The sequence below is a fragment of the Cherax quadricarinatus genome, chromosome 66 (genome assembly GCF_038502225.1).
Source record: "Cherax quadricarinatus isolate ZL_2023a chromosome 66, ASM3850222v1, whole genome shotgun sequence".
NCBI classification, from domain to species: domain Eukaryota; kingdom Metazoa; phylum Arthropoda; class Malacostraca; order Decapoda; family Parastacidae; genus Cherax; species Cherax quadricarinatus.
The window spans coordinates 16223472-16240543 of record NC_091357.1 but is presented as its reverse complement, the minus strand read 5'-3'; the positions used below and the strand labels follow the sequence as shown (position 1 = coordinate 16240543).

Genomic DNA, 17072 nt, shown 5'->3' with positions numbered 1-17072 from the left:
AAGGCGCACTGCAGGAGGCCTACCGGCATACGTTCACTTTACTATTTTAAAACAATGTGCTCTGGTAGTTGACAGAGCGGACATCCCTTTTGTTAAGTGTTAGTTAGCTTTATAACTGATGATTCCAGAGATCCTCTCAGCTTTTCATGCTCATAGTATAGTTCAGTATTGTTCACGCCATGAGAGATGAACACCTCATGGCTGTATGCAGGCATTAACGGTGTTGTCTAAGAGCATACCTTCGTTGCTGTAAACGGACTGGTAGGCCACTGGCTGTTTTGCGGATGAACACTTGATCACAATCATCACACCAAATTCTGTATACTCCTGCATCCTTGGGTCAGGTACATGATGTCGAGGTCCTTGTGAAGTCTGTGATCTTTATAATTTACGTATTGTAGCTAAGAACTGAAGTATGTCAGAAAATGCTTCAAACTGCTTTAAGTCGTCGAAATATACAATAAAATTACATTAAGCACATTTTTCTTATTTTTTAATGTTTCACTAATTTCTAAAAAATACTAAAAAATATTCAGTGTGTGAATTAGAATAAAGGTTGAAAGTGAGAAATGGGTTATAGTAAGTGTTCAGGCACATGCGGAAAGAGGAGTGTGGACAAGATTTTATGACGTATTAAGTGCAAGTGTAGGGAATTTTGAACAGAATAAATGTGTGGGTCCTCAAAGCTAAAGTGGGAGAGACTATTGTATATGGCATAGTAGGTAAGTTTGGAGTGCCAGAGATAGATGATCGGGGGATGAGGTTGTCTAATTGAATTATGTATAGAAAAACGTTTGTTAATAAGCAGTACTCATATGTTTTTTAAATAAGTACACGAGATAAGATATAGGGTGCAGCGACAGTAGTGTGCTAAATTATTTATTGGTAGATAAAAGGTTGTTCGGTAGACTTTAGGATGTGAATATGTTTAGAGGCACGACAAACATATCAGATCATTATTTAGCGGTAGCTACAGTGAGTGTAAGAGTTAGATGGAGTACATGGAGATTAGATACAGTGGGTAAGAGGGAAATGAAAGTGAATGAACTAAAGCGGGAGACAGTGGAAGATATAAGAAACTTTTAGTCGAAAGATGGCTAGAGAGAGTACAGGTACTGAAGATGTCAATGGGGTAGGTGTAAGAATGCAGTTCTAGAAAATGGAGCAGAAGTTTGTAGGTATGGAAAGGTGGGTGCAGGTGGGAAGAAAAATAATAGGTGGAATGTTAAGGCAAAGGTAGTAAAGGAAAAAAACAACTTGGCATATGAGAAATTTTTACGAAGTAAAAAGTGATATATGGAAAGGAGAGGTAAAATGATTGACGAGAGAGTGCGAATGGAGAGCCACTGAGGGAATGGTGAGGTTTTATCGGTAAAATTTGCTGAGAAGAAGAAACAATTTTAGATGAAGATTAATAAATTGAGAAAACGTTGAAAGCAAATGGACTTGGCAGTTCAAACCGAGAGAAGGGAGATGTTGGACGGGAAGGTGGAGGTGCTGTAAAGATGTAGGGAATATTTTGAAGAGCGGGCTGGGAGGAATAACATCTTAAGGCTGAGCCAGATGAGTGTGGGAAAAGTGGGAAGAATGAAAGGGGGTAAAGCAGCTGAGATTGATGTGTTAAGACAAAGATGTTAAAAGCAAGTGGGGATATAGTTTTGGAGTGGTTGGTGCATTTGATCAAAATATGCATGGAAGAAGGGGAGATATCTAAGGATTGGCAGAGCATGCATTTTAAGTTTACATAAGGGAAGAGGGGACAAAAGAAACATAAGAATTATAAAGGAATAGTCCTGTTAGGTGTAACAGGTAGCGTGAATTATTATTGAATGAGTTTGGGGTAAGACAGAGTAGGATTGCAGTGGAACAAGGAAGAGTAGGGATGTGTAGATCAGGTATTTACATTGAAGTACATAACTTAAAGAATACTTAGGTAAAGGTAAGGAACTGTTTGTTGCAATTATAGATTTAGAAAAGGTGTATGATAGCGGGAATAGGAAGGCAGTGTGGGCTGAGGTTGCGAATGTGTATGTATCAGCAGGATATGTAGGATGGAGGGAAGACTTTCTAAGCAAAAGTAGGCCTTAGACAAGAGTGTGGGATGTTACCTTCTTCATTTAACATACTTATAGATGGAGTTGTAAGAGAAATGGATGTTATGGTATTGGGGAGAAATACAGAATTATAAGATAATGGATCTGACAAAATTAAAATTATTGCAGTAGCTCTTTGCTGCATCCCGGCAGGAACTCAGGATACAGCAGGCATTTTCCCTCTTAAATCGCAGTGCTGAGGTGCTACAAGTAAAAGGAGGCAAACCTTGGGTCTTGGGGGAAACTCGTGGTATGTATAGTTCTCACTTTGCATATAAGTCAGTATAGTATTAAACATGCTTATCTTTCATTGTTCAGCTGGTTTTCATAAAGTGATAAGGACTACAGCCAGTTTCCTAGTACTGTTGGAAGAGATGACCATATCTTTTTGACAGTAAGAAAGTGCTGAGACGGCTTTTAGAAACACACCTAATACGAACCTTACTGGTCGAAAACTTGCATTTTTCTTGAATTATATGATTACTTTGAGACAGGGCATTTAGGTGCTTGTGTTTCTGGACAACAAAATTTAAGTTTCTCTTTAGGATGTGCACTGGGCTGTACTAAAGCTTATTTTGATCTCGTTCGCGTCATTGTGTCTAATATGCCATCCTTGGGAGCTTGCACAGATCAAGGCATGCAGACCGTATTGGTCAGCTACCACTTTGCAACAAATACGCCTGTATGCAGTAGGAATAAGGGCAGTAATGTGGGGAGTCTCTGTAGTGGGAAGGGTCTGTAAATCAAGACCTCCTAGGAGAGGTTCCTTGATGAAGGTGAGGGGCCTGTTGTTCCAAGGAATCGGAACTAACTTCCCCTTTGTTGGATTGAATTTGATTACCACCCATTCCCCAGGTGATGTATGACTTCTAAACGTTGTGCATCCTCCATGAATGTAGTAATAATGCGTGTGGTAGTCGCACGGATGAGAATTATTAGGAGACAGTTATCTGAATGATGCACACTCACAACTAAGAGACTAGCTCTTTCCTTTTGGGAGTTGACACCTCTCACCTGGAATGCTTGTGGGTTATAGTTTTAATTGGTCTTGTTTTCTGAACTCAAAATATTATTCACATGCTGGTGTCACTATTGTTACTAAGTTGTTGAATTAATTTAAAAAAGGGGACTAGCAATTAAATTCGAAAAGAAATTTTAACTAAGAAATCGAAAACGACAGACGAAGTTCAGGTTATATGGAAATTATACATGTATATTTTGGGTTACGAATATTATGAGGGCGATTTCATATTTAAAGTCACCCTTTGAGAGGTTGCCTTGATGCCGGTGAAGGGTTCCTGATCCAGGGAAATTGGGGCTATCCCCTCCCATTGGATTAAATCTGATTACCTCTCATTCCCCAGTGCGCTTTCTCCATAAAGTTAGTAATAATAATTTGGTTACCAATAATAGCACGTGTAAAGAGGCAAGGCCTCGCTCACTTGGACACGAACACAGTGATTGGCCTCCACGCTGCTAATATACATTACACTACCTATGTCAGATATATATCATCACAGCTCATTATAAACCCATCAATCATTTCCTATCATGCCGTGGGTGGAGAAGATAGGCTCGTCCCCGGCTAGTCAACTGCTCTCTCGTCCCCAGCCACTCTCCTCAGAAAATCAATGCTGGCTACTTGGATGTCAACACTGACGATGCGGAAAGCAAATCGCTTTTTAAAGTACTTGTTTAAGGACATGGGTTAGTTGTCTGTCTTTGAAGTCATTGAGGGAAGACGCATGTAACTGAGGCACATGAGAATGAAGCTAGAGAAATAGTGAGTTGTCGGTAGGCTGAGTTTTTGTCTAATCAAAGTATGTTCTGGTAACTATAAGGGAAAAGTTTGGCAGGTTGTCAACCAACAGAGCAAGGAGAAAGGCAGTCAGCTGGAATACTGCGTTTAACTGCGTTCTGTAACACGAACGAGTTTAGGGTCTGTATCTGAATGATGATGGTAATAATAATAGGGTAAACTGCGTAATCATGCTTCATTGTGTAACTATCCCCTGGTAATAATTTCCTTGACTAGAAACGGAGAATGAAAGAGAAAGCGTACACAGGAAAGACAGCTGGATAGATTATGAGTGGATTTGGAAATTCACACTAAGATTATATGCCGAGAGTTCTGTCTACTTATATCTAGACTATCTTATATTACCTAGGATTATCGTATCTTACTAGGTGTTTGAGGTAAGTAGAAGGCTCTCTCCCCACCCCTTGCTCCCTCCGATCGCTGTCGACATGAAAACAGAAAAGGTACACTATGCTGTATTGGAAAAATGACGTAGTATTTACAGGAAAGATGGAAGTGCCAGGAATGCAATGGCTACGACTGCTTTTACTTGATTAGTACTGATTTTATCGTAACTATTCGTGTTACTCCAATGCCACTCAGCTGTGCATTGTGTATAGGTAGTTCTACTTCGAGTGAGAGAGAGGGGGAGAGAGAGAGAGAGAGAGGGAGGGAGCGAGGGAGCGGGAGGGAGACTGACAGAGACAGAGTAGGAGAGAAAGAAAATACGGAGTCAGATATTGTCGAGTCTTAAAGCTTTCAACAATACGAGAGTTCGTGCGTAACTTGAGGTGGGATACGACTTTTAAGCACAACCTAGTATGTCTGCAGTGTGCTGCTGCTCTATTCTATATGAGTTACATTGTGAGAAGACCCACAGTGTGCTGTTATTCTATTTTTCATAATAGTTACATTGTAGAAACGCTCTCAGTGTGTTGCTATCCTTATTTATGGTAGTGACATTGCGGGAATACCCTCAGTGTGGTGCTACACTATTCTGTATGAGAGTTAAATTGTGGGAACACCCACAGTGTACCTCTGCACTATTCTATAGGAGTTACTTTGTAGGAGCATCAACAGTGTGCTTCTATATTATATATAAGAGTTATAATGTGGGAACAAAGGTTGTTTCCCTGCCCCACTTCACACAAGATGAGTGTCATACACTGTGGGCTCAGTAGCCAAGAGAGCTTTAAAGGTTTCTCTTCAATAGGGCTGCAGAAGGAAGGGGGCAAAGATAGAGTACGAGAAGGTAAGGAGAGAAAATGGAATAGATGGTAGAATGTGTAGGAGGGTCAGAATACGGGTAATGAATGGGATATGGTAAAAAGGATCCTAAAACTGGGAAGATTTTCTGAAATGCATAGAAGTTGCGTGTGCGTGTGATCGCCTACTTGCTGTTGCAGGGGCCGAGTCTCGGTTATTGACCATTCTTAATTTGGCACATGGTTGACAAAGCCTCGTCATACCTATTTTTAATTCGTCATACATATTCTTAATACGGAGCATGCTTCCACTGCTTCATCCAAGTTATTCCACTTCCTGACCTCCCTGAGAATTAAGAAATACTTCACGGCATCCGTGACTCGTCTGTGCCTTTAGCTTCTAACTGTGCCCTCGTTTATCTGTTTCCCGCCTCTGTCTTTTCCTGTCCGCTCTATCAAGGCCTTCGAATATTTTATTATGTCTTCTTGGTTCTTCTATCTTCTAATGTTATGTTTAATTACTTTAGCCTTTCCTCATAGCTCATACTCTTTAGTCTGGGACTAATCTTGTTGCATGCCTCTGTGCTTTCTCCAGTTTCTTAATATATTCTTGAGTGAAGTGCGCAGTGTGTGTGTACTCATTTGTAGTTGCAAGGGTCGATTCGTATCTCCTGGCCTTGCTTCTTCGCTGGTCGTTACTAGGTCCACTCCCTGCTCCAAGAGCTTTATCGTACCTTCTCTTAAAGCTGTGTATAAAAGAACGCTGTGGACAGGATTCGAACCTGTGCGGGCAGAGCCCAATGGATTTCGAGTCCATCTTCTTAACCACTCGGACACCACAGCTGTGGGTGGGTAGGTGAGTGCGTGCTCGCGTTCGTGCATGCATAAATAAGAACATAAGAACGAAGGAACACTGCAGCAGGCCTACTGGCCCATGCGAGGCAGGTCCAAGTCTCCTACCGGCTTAAGCCAATGCACCCAACCTAGTCAGGTCAGGTCACCTTGACTTAAGGGAGGAACACGGCAACCGTCCTGGTAGCACAAGCTAATCAGGTCCAACTCACACCCACCCACACCCACTCATGTATTTATCCAACCTATTTTTAAAGCTACACAACGTTCTGGCCTCTAGGACTGTACTTGGGAGTTTGTTCCACTCATCCACAACTCTATTACCAAACCAGTACTTTCCTATATCCTTCCTGAATCTGAATTTTTCTAACTTAAAACCATTGCTGCGAGTCCTGTCTAGGCTAGATATTTTCAGCACACTATTTACATCCCCTTTATTTATTCCTGTCTTCCATTTATACACCTCAATCATATCCCCCCTAATTCTACGTCTTTCTAGAGTGTGCAGAGTCAGGGCCCTTAGTCTATCCTCATAGGGAAGGTTTCTGATACATGTGAGTGAGAGTTACAGATACATGAGGCATACATGAAGGAAGTGAATGACATGGAGAGGCATGCGTACATGTACATAATGTACATGGAAGAAAGGAATATGTACGAGAAATAAGCGTAAAGTGAGGAAAATGCACGAGAGGTGAAAAGGATGTGTAAGACATGAGAAGGATGTTTAAGAAAGACGAAAAATGAGAGATGTGAGTGGAGATAAAGATGTGAGAGGGGAGAAAATGTGAGAAGATAGAAAGATGTGAGAGGGAAGAAAATGTGAGAAGATAGAAAGATGTGAGAGGAGGAAAAGATATGCGAGATAAAAGAACAATGTAAGAGGCGAGGTCTGCTTGAGAGGTGAACGACCTCTAGCAGACGGGAAACTTGCGAAAGAAAAGCCAAGTAAAAAATAAGAAGAATGGAAAATGAGCAAGAAAGAACTGAAAGACGTGTGAGAAGTGAGGGGTGAGTGACGTGTGTGGGGTGAGTGACGTGTGAGGGGTGAGGAACGTGTGAGGGGTGAGGGACGTGGGGAGGGTGAGGGACGTGAGAGGTAAGGGAGGTTTGAGAGATAAAAAGAAAATGTGAATAACGCAAACAATAGAAACTGAATAAGAGATATATAAGAAAGAACTCGAGGATTACAAAGGAACTTGTGGAACGTTTCCAAGTTGTGAAAGAGGAAGCTAACCGAGCGAAACAGCGAGGTGCGAGCTGTATAAAATGTGAGAAGGAAATATCACGATAGCTACGAGAAGGCAACGTACGGAGATATTTGTTACATGTGTGCTAGAGATGTAGAGAAAGTTGTGACAGATGATGGGCTGGGGTGAACACTGTGATGCTGAGGCTTCTTGTTTGTTGGGTTAGGTGTGTGTGTGTGTGTACTCGCCAATATGTAGTTTCAGGGGTCGAGTCTTAGCTCCTGGTCCCATGTATGTGTGTGTGTACTCGCCTATATGTGGTTGCAGGGGTCGAGTCTTAGTTCCTGGCCCCCATGTATGTGTGTTCTCGCGTGTACATGTGTATGTGTGTACTGTCACGTAAAGATCCTCCCCTCCATACGCTCACACAGAGACATGAGAGAAAGAGTGGAAGAGACAAAGGGTTACCACCTTGAAAGTGAGGGCCGTCTCTGACTGTGTGAGTGGTTGACAGGGAGAAAGTGAAGCACCGGCAGAGTGCATGTTAACATGACCCTCTAACCTCCTTGTTGCTCCATCTCACTACACGCATGTCAACATAATCCTCAAACCTCTTTGTTCCTCCACCTCATAACTCGCATGTCAATATGATCCACTTACCAACATGATCCTTCTAACCTTTCTCGTACACCTCATCACACACTCAACATGCCTCTTAACCTCCTTGTTCCTCCAAATCATCACACACTCAGTATGAACCTCTAGCCTCGTTGTTCCTACACTTCGTCACACATGTCAACATTAACCTTCTTGTTCCTGCACTTTATCACATACCCGTCAACATGGCCTTCTAAACCTCGTTATTCATTCACCTCGTCACACTCGTCAACATGCTCTCTCTACCCTCGTTGTTCCTACACGTCAATATGACCCTTTAACCTCGTTTTTCTTGCACCTCATTATATCACGTCAACATGACAGTCTAACCTCTGTTGCTTTACCTCATCACCTACACATCAGCATAACCTTTTTGATCCTCCTCATTACATACATGTCAACATGACCTTCTGACCTCATGGCACCTCCACCTCACCACACAACTTTCTGCCTCTCCTTCTCATTGGCTGTTATTCTTACCTTAACCTCTGATTGGCTGCAACTGACTCCAACAGTCTTAACGCACGTAAAACTGAGCGTAATATTAATGTTTACTGCGGTGTTGTATTATTTTTTTTTGTAGTTTATCATTATTGCAATTATGGAGGAGGGCTAAACACGTAACGGTCATGTAGCACCTGTTTGATGGAAGGCAGTCCGATTATCCGGTTCAAATCCAAGAGAGGATAGGTCCAGTGTCTTGGATCAAGAGCCCCCTCAATGGCATCATGGGAGGTCCTTTGAGGGTTATGTAGTTTTTCTTGGAAATATGGAAATCATATTGCCGAGGATCGCCAGAAATGAGATATTGACTGATATAAATGTTTCACATTTACGAATAAAGAAAATTTATGCGAATCTCCTTCCATCTCATCTTTCTGATCCCTTTTACTGACACTTCATCATCATAATGGGGTGGGTGGGATAAGCACAGTGGGAGAGGGGTAGGGAAAGCAGAGAGAGAAGGGAAGAGGAGAGAGTGAAGAGACAGGAATGATATACTATAGTTAGGTTAAAGATGATACAATTGCCGAATTTTGGGCGTGTAGTGAATCAGAGTATTAAAAAAAATCACGAGATCAGTACATTATATATTCTTAGAAGCACTTTAAGAAAGATGAGGTGGGAAACAGATAAACTTGATTCACATCCATATGCTATATTACTGATGTTCTTATGGACATGCGTCTCATTTTTTTGTCGCAGTTAAACCACTGGTCTGCAGTGTCGTCAACCAGATGTATCCAGCCATGGTGCTATCAGATACCACTCGCTCACCCGTTCAGACTCCAGTTCTTGTGTTGCATGCCTACAGCGATGGATTGAGTTCTTGGAAACAGCGCTTCGCAGACAGGCGATCTTAACTATGCATGACAAGCCACCGGGAAAGGGGGGGGGGTGTAAATCTTTAGCTCAAGTACTTTCACACTTCTCAGTGCGTCATCAGGAGCTATGCAGTGTTGCAAGGCAGCAACTGAAGGGGTGAAGGGAAGTTTTCTCAGAATAGTGCAGTGCGGGTCTGTCACATGCCGCAGCTCATTCTTAGAATGTGGGCCAACGGTTGGTGCCACCCCGCACCTACCTGGAGTCTATCTGGAGGTTATTCCGGAGATCAACGCCCCCGCGGCCCGCTCCACGACCAGGCCTCCCGGTGGATCAGGGCCTGATCAACCAGGCTGTTACTGCTGGCCGCACGCAGTCCATCGTACGAACCACAGCCCTGCTGATCCGGCACTGACTTTAGGTATCTGTCCAGCTCTTTCTTGAAGGCAGCCAGGGGTTTATTGGTAATTCCCCTTATGCTTGGTGGGAGGCTGTTGAACAGTCTTGGGCCCCGGACACTTATGATGTTTTCTCTTAGTGTACCAATGGCGCCTCTACTTTTAATTGGGGGTATTTTGCATCGCCTGCCCAGTCTTTACTTTCGTAGGGAGTGATTTGTGTGTGCAGATTCGGGTCCATTCCTTCCAGGATTTTCCAGGTGTAGATTATGATATATCTCTCTCTCTCCTGCGTTCCAACGAGTACACGTCAAGTGCTTCCAAGCGTTCCCAGTAGTTAAGGTGCTTGACAGAACTTATACGTGCAGTAAAGGTTCTCTGTACACTCTTTAAATCTGCAGTTTCACCTGCTTTGAACGGAGCTGTTAATGTACAGCAGTATTCCAGCCTAGAGAGAACAAGTGATTTGAAAAGGATCATCATTAGCTTGGCATCTCTCGTTTTGAACGTTCTCATTATTTCCCCTATCATTTTCTTTCCACTTGTGATCGTGGCACTGTTGTGATCCTTGAAGGTGAGATCCTCAGACATTACTACTCCCAGGTCCCTTACATTATTTTTCCGCTCTATTGTATGGCCAGAGTTTGTAGTATACTCTGTTCTAGTTATTATCCCCTCAAGTTTTCCATAACGGAGTAGTTGGAATTTGTCCTAATTGAACACCATATTGTTTTCCGTTGCCCATTGAAAAACCATGTCCTCAATAGATGACAGCCTCGTACAGATCCTAGTATCGTCTGCAAAGGATGATACGGTGCTGTGGGTTACATCTCTGTCTATGTCTGATATGAGGATGAGGAACAGGATGGGGGCGAGTACTGTGCCTTGTGGAACAGAGCTCTTCACTATGGCAGCCTCCGATTTAACTCTGTTGACCACTACTATGTGTTCGTTTGGTTAGGAAGTTGAAGATCCATCTCCCCACTTTGCCAGTTATTCCTTTAGCACGTATTTTGTGCGCTATTACGCCATGATCGCACTTGTCAAACGCTTTTGCAAAGTCTGTGTATATTATATCCGCATTCTGATTTTCTTCCAGTGTACCCAAGGTCATATCATAGTGATCCAGTACTTGTAAGCTTGTTTAAAATAGATTTAGTTGGATTAAGCTAAATTAAATTGAGCTTGTTATAATAAGGTTAGGTAAGTTTCCTAATTTTGGTACAAAATTATTAATTTTTACATTAACATAAATGAAAAAATATATATTTAAACGTATAAGAATTTTTTTTAGAAAGGACTTAATTTTAAATGAGTTCTTGTTAATTGATCAGTTTTACCTGTACGTCACGACATTATATAAATATTTATGTACTCTTATCTGTGTTCTGCTGGATTGATAAAGCCCAAGGGGGAGGCGAAACGTCCACCAATATTGATGAAGTATTGCATACTTGTCTATTTCCACAGTTTGTCGGTACTATAACATACCTAGTGGATGTTTGGCATTAATGGCGCACTAACAGTGTGTAGTGGTACAGTAAAATGTGGCAGTAATAGCACAGCAACAGACGATGTGTGGTATTAGTGGTGCAGCAACAGACTACGTGCGGTAGTAGTGGTGCAATAACAGATGACGTGTAGAAGTGTAAGTACAGTAACGGATGACGTGAGGCAGAGGCAACAAGTGGCAGTGTGAGGCATTGGTAACGAGTAGCAGTGTGAGGCAGTGGTAACGAGTAGCAGTGTGAGGCATTGGTAACTAGAAGCAGTGTGAGGCAGTGGTAGCGAGTAGCCGTGTGAGGCAGTGGTAACGAGTAGCAGTGTGAGGCAGTGGTAACGAGTAGCAGTGATGACTAGCAGTGTGAAGCAGTGGTAACGAGTAGCAGTGTGAAGCAGTGGTAACGATTAGTGTGAGGCATTGGTAACGAGTAGCAGTGTGAGGCAGTGGTAACGAGTAGCAGTGTGAGGCATTGGTAACTAGAAGCAGTGTGAGGCAGTGGTAACGAGTAGCCGTGTGAGGCAGTGGTAACGAGTAGCAGTGTGAGGCAGTGGTAACGAGTAGCAGTGATGACTAGCAGTGTGAAGCAGTGGTAACGAGTAGCAGTGTGAGGCATTGGCAACGAGTAGCAGTATGAGGCATTGGTAACGAGTAGCAGTATGAGGCATTGGTAACGAGTAGCAGTATGAGGCAGTGGTAACGAGTAGCAGTGTGAGGCAGTGGTAACGAGTAGTAGTGTGAGGCAGTGGTAAAGAATAGTAGTGTGAGGCAGTGGTAAGGAGTAGTAGTGTGAGGCAGTGGTAAGGAGTAGTAGTGTGAGGCAGTGGTAACGAGTAGTAGTGTGAGGCAGTGGTAACGAGTAGCAGTGTGAGGCAGTGGTAACGATTAGCAGTGTGAGGCAGTGATAACGAGTAGCAGTGGTGGCGTGTGCTGCAGCAGCCACAAGAACATCAAGATTACATACTTTCACCTTTGCGCAAAACGTTGCCACTCACAGCATTGCAAAACATTTATTCGGACACAGAAGAAACCTTTACTTAGATTCAACACTAACTTTAATGATCTTTCGCTAATAGGTTCTTGTATTTTTTTTCCAGCAGCAGCAGAAGTAACACGTGAAGAATTAGTTCACAACGGGTAATGGTTCTTTGTGGCACTGCGTTGGCATTCTGTAGTTTAATGCCTCAAGCATTTCACATTTTTCGATTTTCTCATGTTTTAAGTATTGTGTGGCACATAAGAAATTAACTTGGGTATAAAACTGAATATTAGTTTTACTCTCTTAACTTTCTCTTTGTGTTGTATATATCTGCGAGATACACGCCTCTGGGTAAATGCCCTGCTTGATATTCACTTCTTTGTATATACCGCGGAAGATATACACCTCTTGGCGTATAAACCCTGAAAAATACGCACTTCTCGCTATATATACAAGAAAGATGTACAGTTGGCGTATATATACTCTGAAGGATACACACCTCTCAGTTTGTATACACTAAGAAATGCATACCTCGGCAATAAGTTTACAGAGATAAACACGTCTTGCTGTATGTACACTGATATACACACTTCTTGGTGGTGTATATACGCCTTGAGACACTTCTCGGCGTATATACACAGTTTTCGGTATACAGTATAAGCGCGGAGATACATTTCCGCTGTCGAGTATATACCCTCTGCTCCCGTATCTGCTCCAGCGACTGTGTGACTCTTCTTTATACACACTTATCTCTTCTCACATAAACACTGTAATCTTCCCTTTGCCCATCCTATCACAATCCATTTTCTTCTCTCTTCCTTCTCCTTTCTTCTCTTCCCCTCCTCCTGGTTCTAATTCTCCTTCTCCTTCACACAGTTCTTTTGGACAATCTTAGAAAGGTTGCAATATAATTGAAAAAAAAATATGGCTTGTAAAAGTTAAAATCAAGGTCATTTTCAATGATAAGGTGAAAATAAACACTACAGTTACCGGAAGAGAGTTCCTAGGTAATTATGGATAATGAGATACTGAATGATGAGTCAGGGAAAGAATCCTCAGCAGGTAGCTACTATTCTTCTGTCATGAGTGTGAAGCGGAAGCATGTACAACTTTTTGCACTCTGGCAGGATTGTTCGTCTTTTCTGTCTTATGCACATGCAAGATGGCAGGTATATAAATCTTTATAACTACCACTTGCATTTGGTAGACATTTAATTTTTCTTTCCTTTGTTTCTTAATGGTTCTTATTCCTGTAATGCTTCTTTTCCAATTTTCCTTGGGAATTGTACTCAGGCGTAACTAGAATTATTGAATGCCGGGAAGAAGGAACTGGTTAACCCTTATTTCGCATGCATTTAGCATTTACTACATTGAAAAGGGAAGAAAATCGTGTATATTTCTGTGTATCACCCTCTAAGTGGGAAAACACCTCCAGAGAAGTCATAAGGAACTACTGTCAGTGAATGAAGAGAAGAATGGACGAGGTATTCGAACAGAAAGGTCCTGTGTGTGGCACCCTCGCAGTGTACCATTCAGCTACGAAGGTTATAAAAGGAGATTCACCAGGAACATGCACTTAGGAGAGGAACATTAGAATGACGTTTCGGTCTGTCCTACAACGAAGCAGACCGAAACGTCATCCTAATGTTCCTCTCTTAAGTGCGGGTTTTTGGTGAACTGTTAAAGCCACGTCTTTGTGACTTTTTATTCTTCACATTAGAAGAGTTTTACTATTGTCAGTTGTGATTCAGGTAGTTCCAGCCGCCACAATTTGCAACACTACTGTTCTTTCCCCATTCCCCCAGAAATTTCTTACTACATTTCTTCTTATACCCTCCAAAGCTATAAAGTCAATAAACTTAAGATACTTCACACAGAACCTCGGTTCGAAGCAACATCCATTCTTCCGTTTAGTTATTGACAGTTGTTCATTAATACTTATTTTGAGTGTATATATATATATATATATATATATATATATATATATATATATATATATATATATATATATATATATATATATGAGAAAGATAAAGAAGACTCGCCACAGCCCGTTGCCCAGCCCAACGGGAACCCCAAGTGCAGAGGTCTGACTGAAGTCAAAAGCGTCCTGATGGAGCCACTATGCTACCCTGGAGGATGGAAAGCAGATTGCCTGGGACTACACCTGTGCCGGCACATTGGCAGACACCTACTTCCCATACACCGTAGCTGAAGGGGGTGGAACTGCCAGCCACAGGGAGACTCAGAAGACCCGCAAATATGAAGACCTTCCCCCTTGCTATAACTTCATCCCAGTAGGGTCGGAGACCCTTGGAGCATGGGGCAAGTGGGCTCTAAAGTTCCTCAAAGAGCTGGGTGAAAAGCTCATCATCAAAACCAAGGACCACAGGGCGGCCAGCTTCCTCTTTCAGAGACTGTGTTGCGATCCAGAGGGGAAATGCCTGCAGCATTCTTGACACGGCCCACTGCCGGGGAGCTGCGCGAAGTATTTGAGATGTAGCTCTGAGTTATCAATGTTGTTTTATTCTTTACTGTATTTTTGTCAAAGTATTTTGTCTTTAAATAAAATTTATATTAAATATAGGGGGTGGTAGGAGAAAATCTTTAAACAGCTTAAGGGAGAACCTTGAGTTATCCCTGAGGCAAGTTTATTCTTTTCTCTGAGGATGAGGGTCCCCAGGACAGTCCCAGAGGTGGTACCTCCCTATATATATATATACATATATATATATATATATATATATAATATATATATATACATATATATATATATATATATTATATATATTATATGCAATAAGATCACAGTAAACAGGTGATTTCAAAATATGCAAAACAACCACTCTGAAAGAATAGAGAAATTCCAAGCGCTTTCGTGACTACTCACATTATCAAGGAACTATGAAAGTGAAGCATCCAAGGAAGCTATATAAGGGGTCGGCCAGCACCTCACTATCAGATCCCACAACGGTTAAACACGTGACGCGCGGCGAGCCAACTTGGATAGGTCCTTTGCAAAACTCACCCCCCAAGCTATTTATTTGTCCAGTGTATTATTAAATTCTTCCCAAATTCTATTAATTATAAATGGATCTAATTTATATAAACCAAAGGAAATATTCATATTATTGTCAAAACTGCTTTTTATGAAACAAGATTCAATTATATTCCTGTCGACCATGGACTTGCTTGATACTACTTTTCAAAAAGTTGAGAAAGTAGTATCAAGCAAGTCCATGGTCGACAGGAATATAATTGAATCTTGTTTCATAAAAAGCAGTTTTGACAATAATATGAATATTTCCTTTGGTTTATATAAATTAGATCCATTTATAATTAATAGAATTTGGGAAGAATTTAATAATACACTGGACAAATAAATAGCTTGGGGGTGAGTTTTGCAAAGGACCTATCCAAGTTGGCTCGCCGCGCGTCACGTGTTTAACCGTTGTGGGATCTGATAGTGAGGTGCTGGCCGACCCCTTATATAGCTTCCTTGGATGCTTCACTTTCATAGTTCCTTGATAATGTGAGTAGTCACGAAAGCGCTTGGAATTTCTCTATTCTTTCAGAGTGGTTGTTTTGCATATATATATATATATATATATATATATAGGTAGTAGGTTGGTAGACAGCAACCGCCCAGGGAGGTACTACCGTCCTGCCAAGTGAGTGTAAAACGAAAGCCTGTAATTGTTTTACATGATGGTAGGATTGCTGGTGTCCTTTTTTCTGTCTTATAAACATGCAAGATTTCAGGTACGTCTTGCTACTTCTGCTTACACTTAGGTCACACTACACATACATGTACAAACGTATATATACACACACCCCTCTGGGTTTTCTGCTATTTTCTTTCTAGTTGTTCTTCTTTTCCTCTTATCACTATGGGGAAGTGGAACAGAATTCTTCCTCCGTGAGCCATGCGTGTTATAAGAGGCGACTAAAATGCCGGGAGCAAGGGGCTAGTAACGCCTTCTTCAGTATAAATTACTAGATTTGAAAAGAGAAACTTTTGTTTTCCTTTTTGGACCACCCTGCCTCGGTGGGATACGGCCAGTTTGTTGAAAGAAAGATATATATATATATATATATATATATATATATATATATATATATATATATATATATATATATATATATATATATATATATATATATATATATTAATATATATAAATATATATAATATACATATATAATGTATATATATATAATATATATACATATAATATATATATAATATATATATATATAATATATAATATATTTTCTTTCAACAAACTGTCTGTATCCCACCAAGGCAGGGTGGCCCAAAAAGAAAAACTAAAGTTTCTCTCATTAAATTTAGTAATTTATAAAGGAGAAGGGGTTACTAGCCCCTTGCTCCCGGCATTTTAGTCGCCTCTTACAACACGCATGGCTTACGGAGGAAGAATTCTGTTCCACTTCCCCATGGAAATATATAATATATGTATATATATATATATATATATATATATATATATATATATATATATATATATATATATATATATATATATATATATATATATATATATAATATATATATAATATATTTGTATAATATATATATATATATATATATATATATAATAGATATATATATATATAATATATATATATGTATTATATATATATAATATATATTATATAATATATATAATAGATATATATATATATATATTTATTTATATATATATATATATATATATATATATATATATATATATATATATATATATATATATATATATTTTGTGAGGGAAAAGTTCAATAGATAGGAGTAGCGAGGGAGTATATATCAACAATAGTTTCATTGCCGGCTACTTGTTAAGGGGCTGTATAGCCCTTGTGGCTTAGCGCTTCTTTTTGATTATAATAATAATAATAATACTTGTTAAGGTAGGGTAAGTCAAGCTCCCACTATTCCCGCCTTTTTCTCCCCCTCTCCGAAAGTGATAGTTTGACTGCCGGCTGCTTGTTAAGGTAGAGTCAGTCTAGCTCCCGCTATCCCTTCCCCTCCTTCTTCCCCCCCCCCCGAAAGGTGAC

General features: G+C 40.7%; 1 non-coding gene across 1 annotated transcript; it reads right to left on the bottom strand.

Moving 5' to 3' along the window:
* Positions 1-5857: 5857 nt before the first annotated feature.
* TRNAS-CGA (transfer RNA serine (anticodon CGA)) lies at positions 5858-5939 on the bottom strand. The gene has a single exon. It is a non-coding gene; the product is annotated as a tRNA-Ser (tRNA).
* Positions 5940-17072: the final 11133 nt, after the last annotated feature.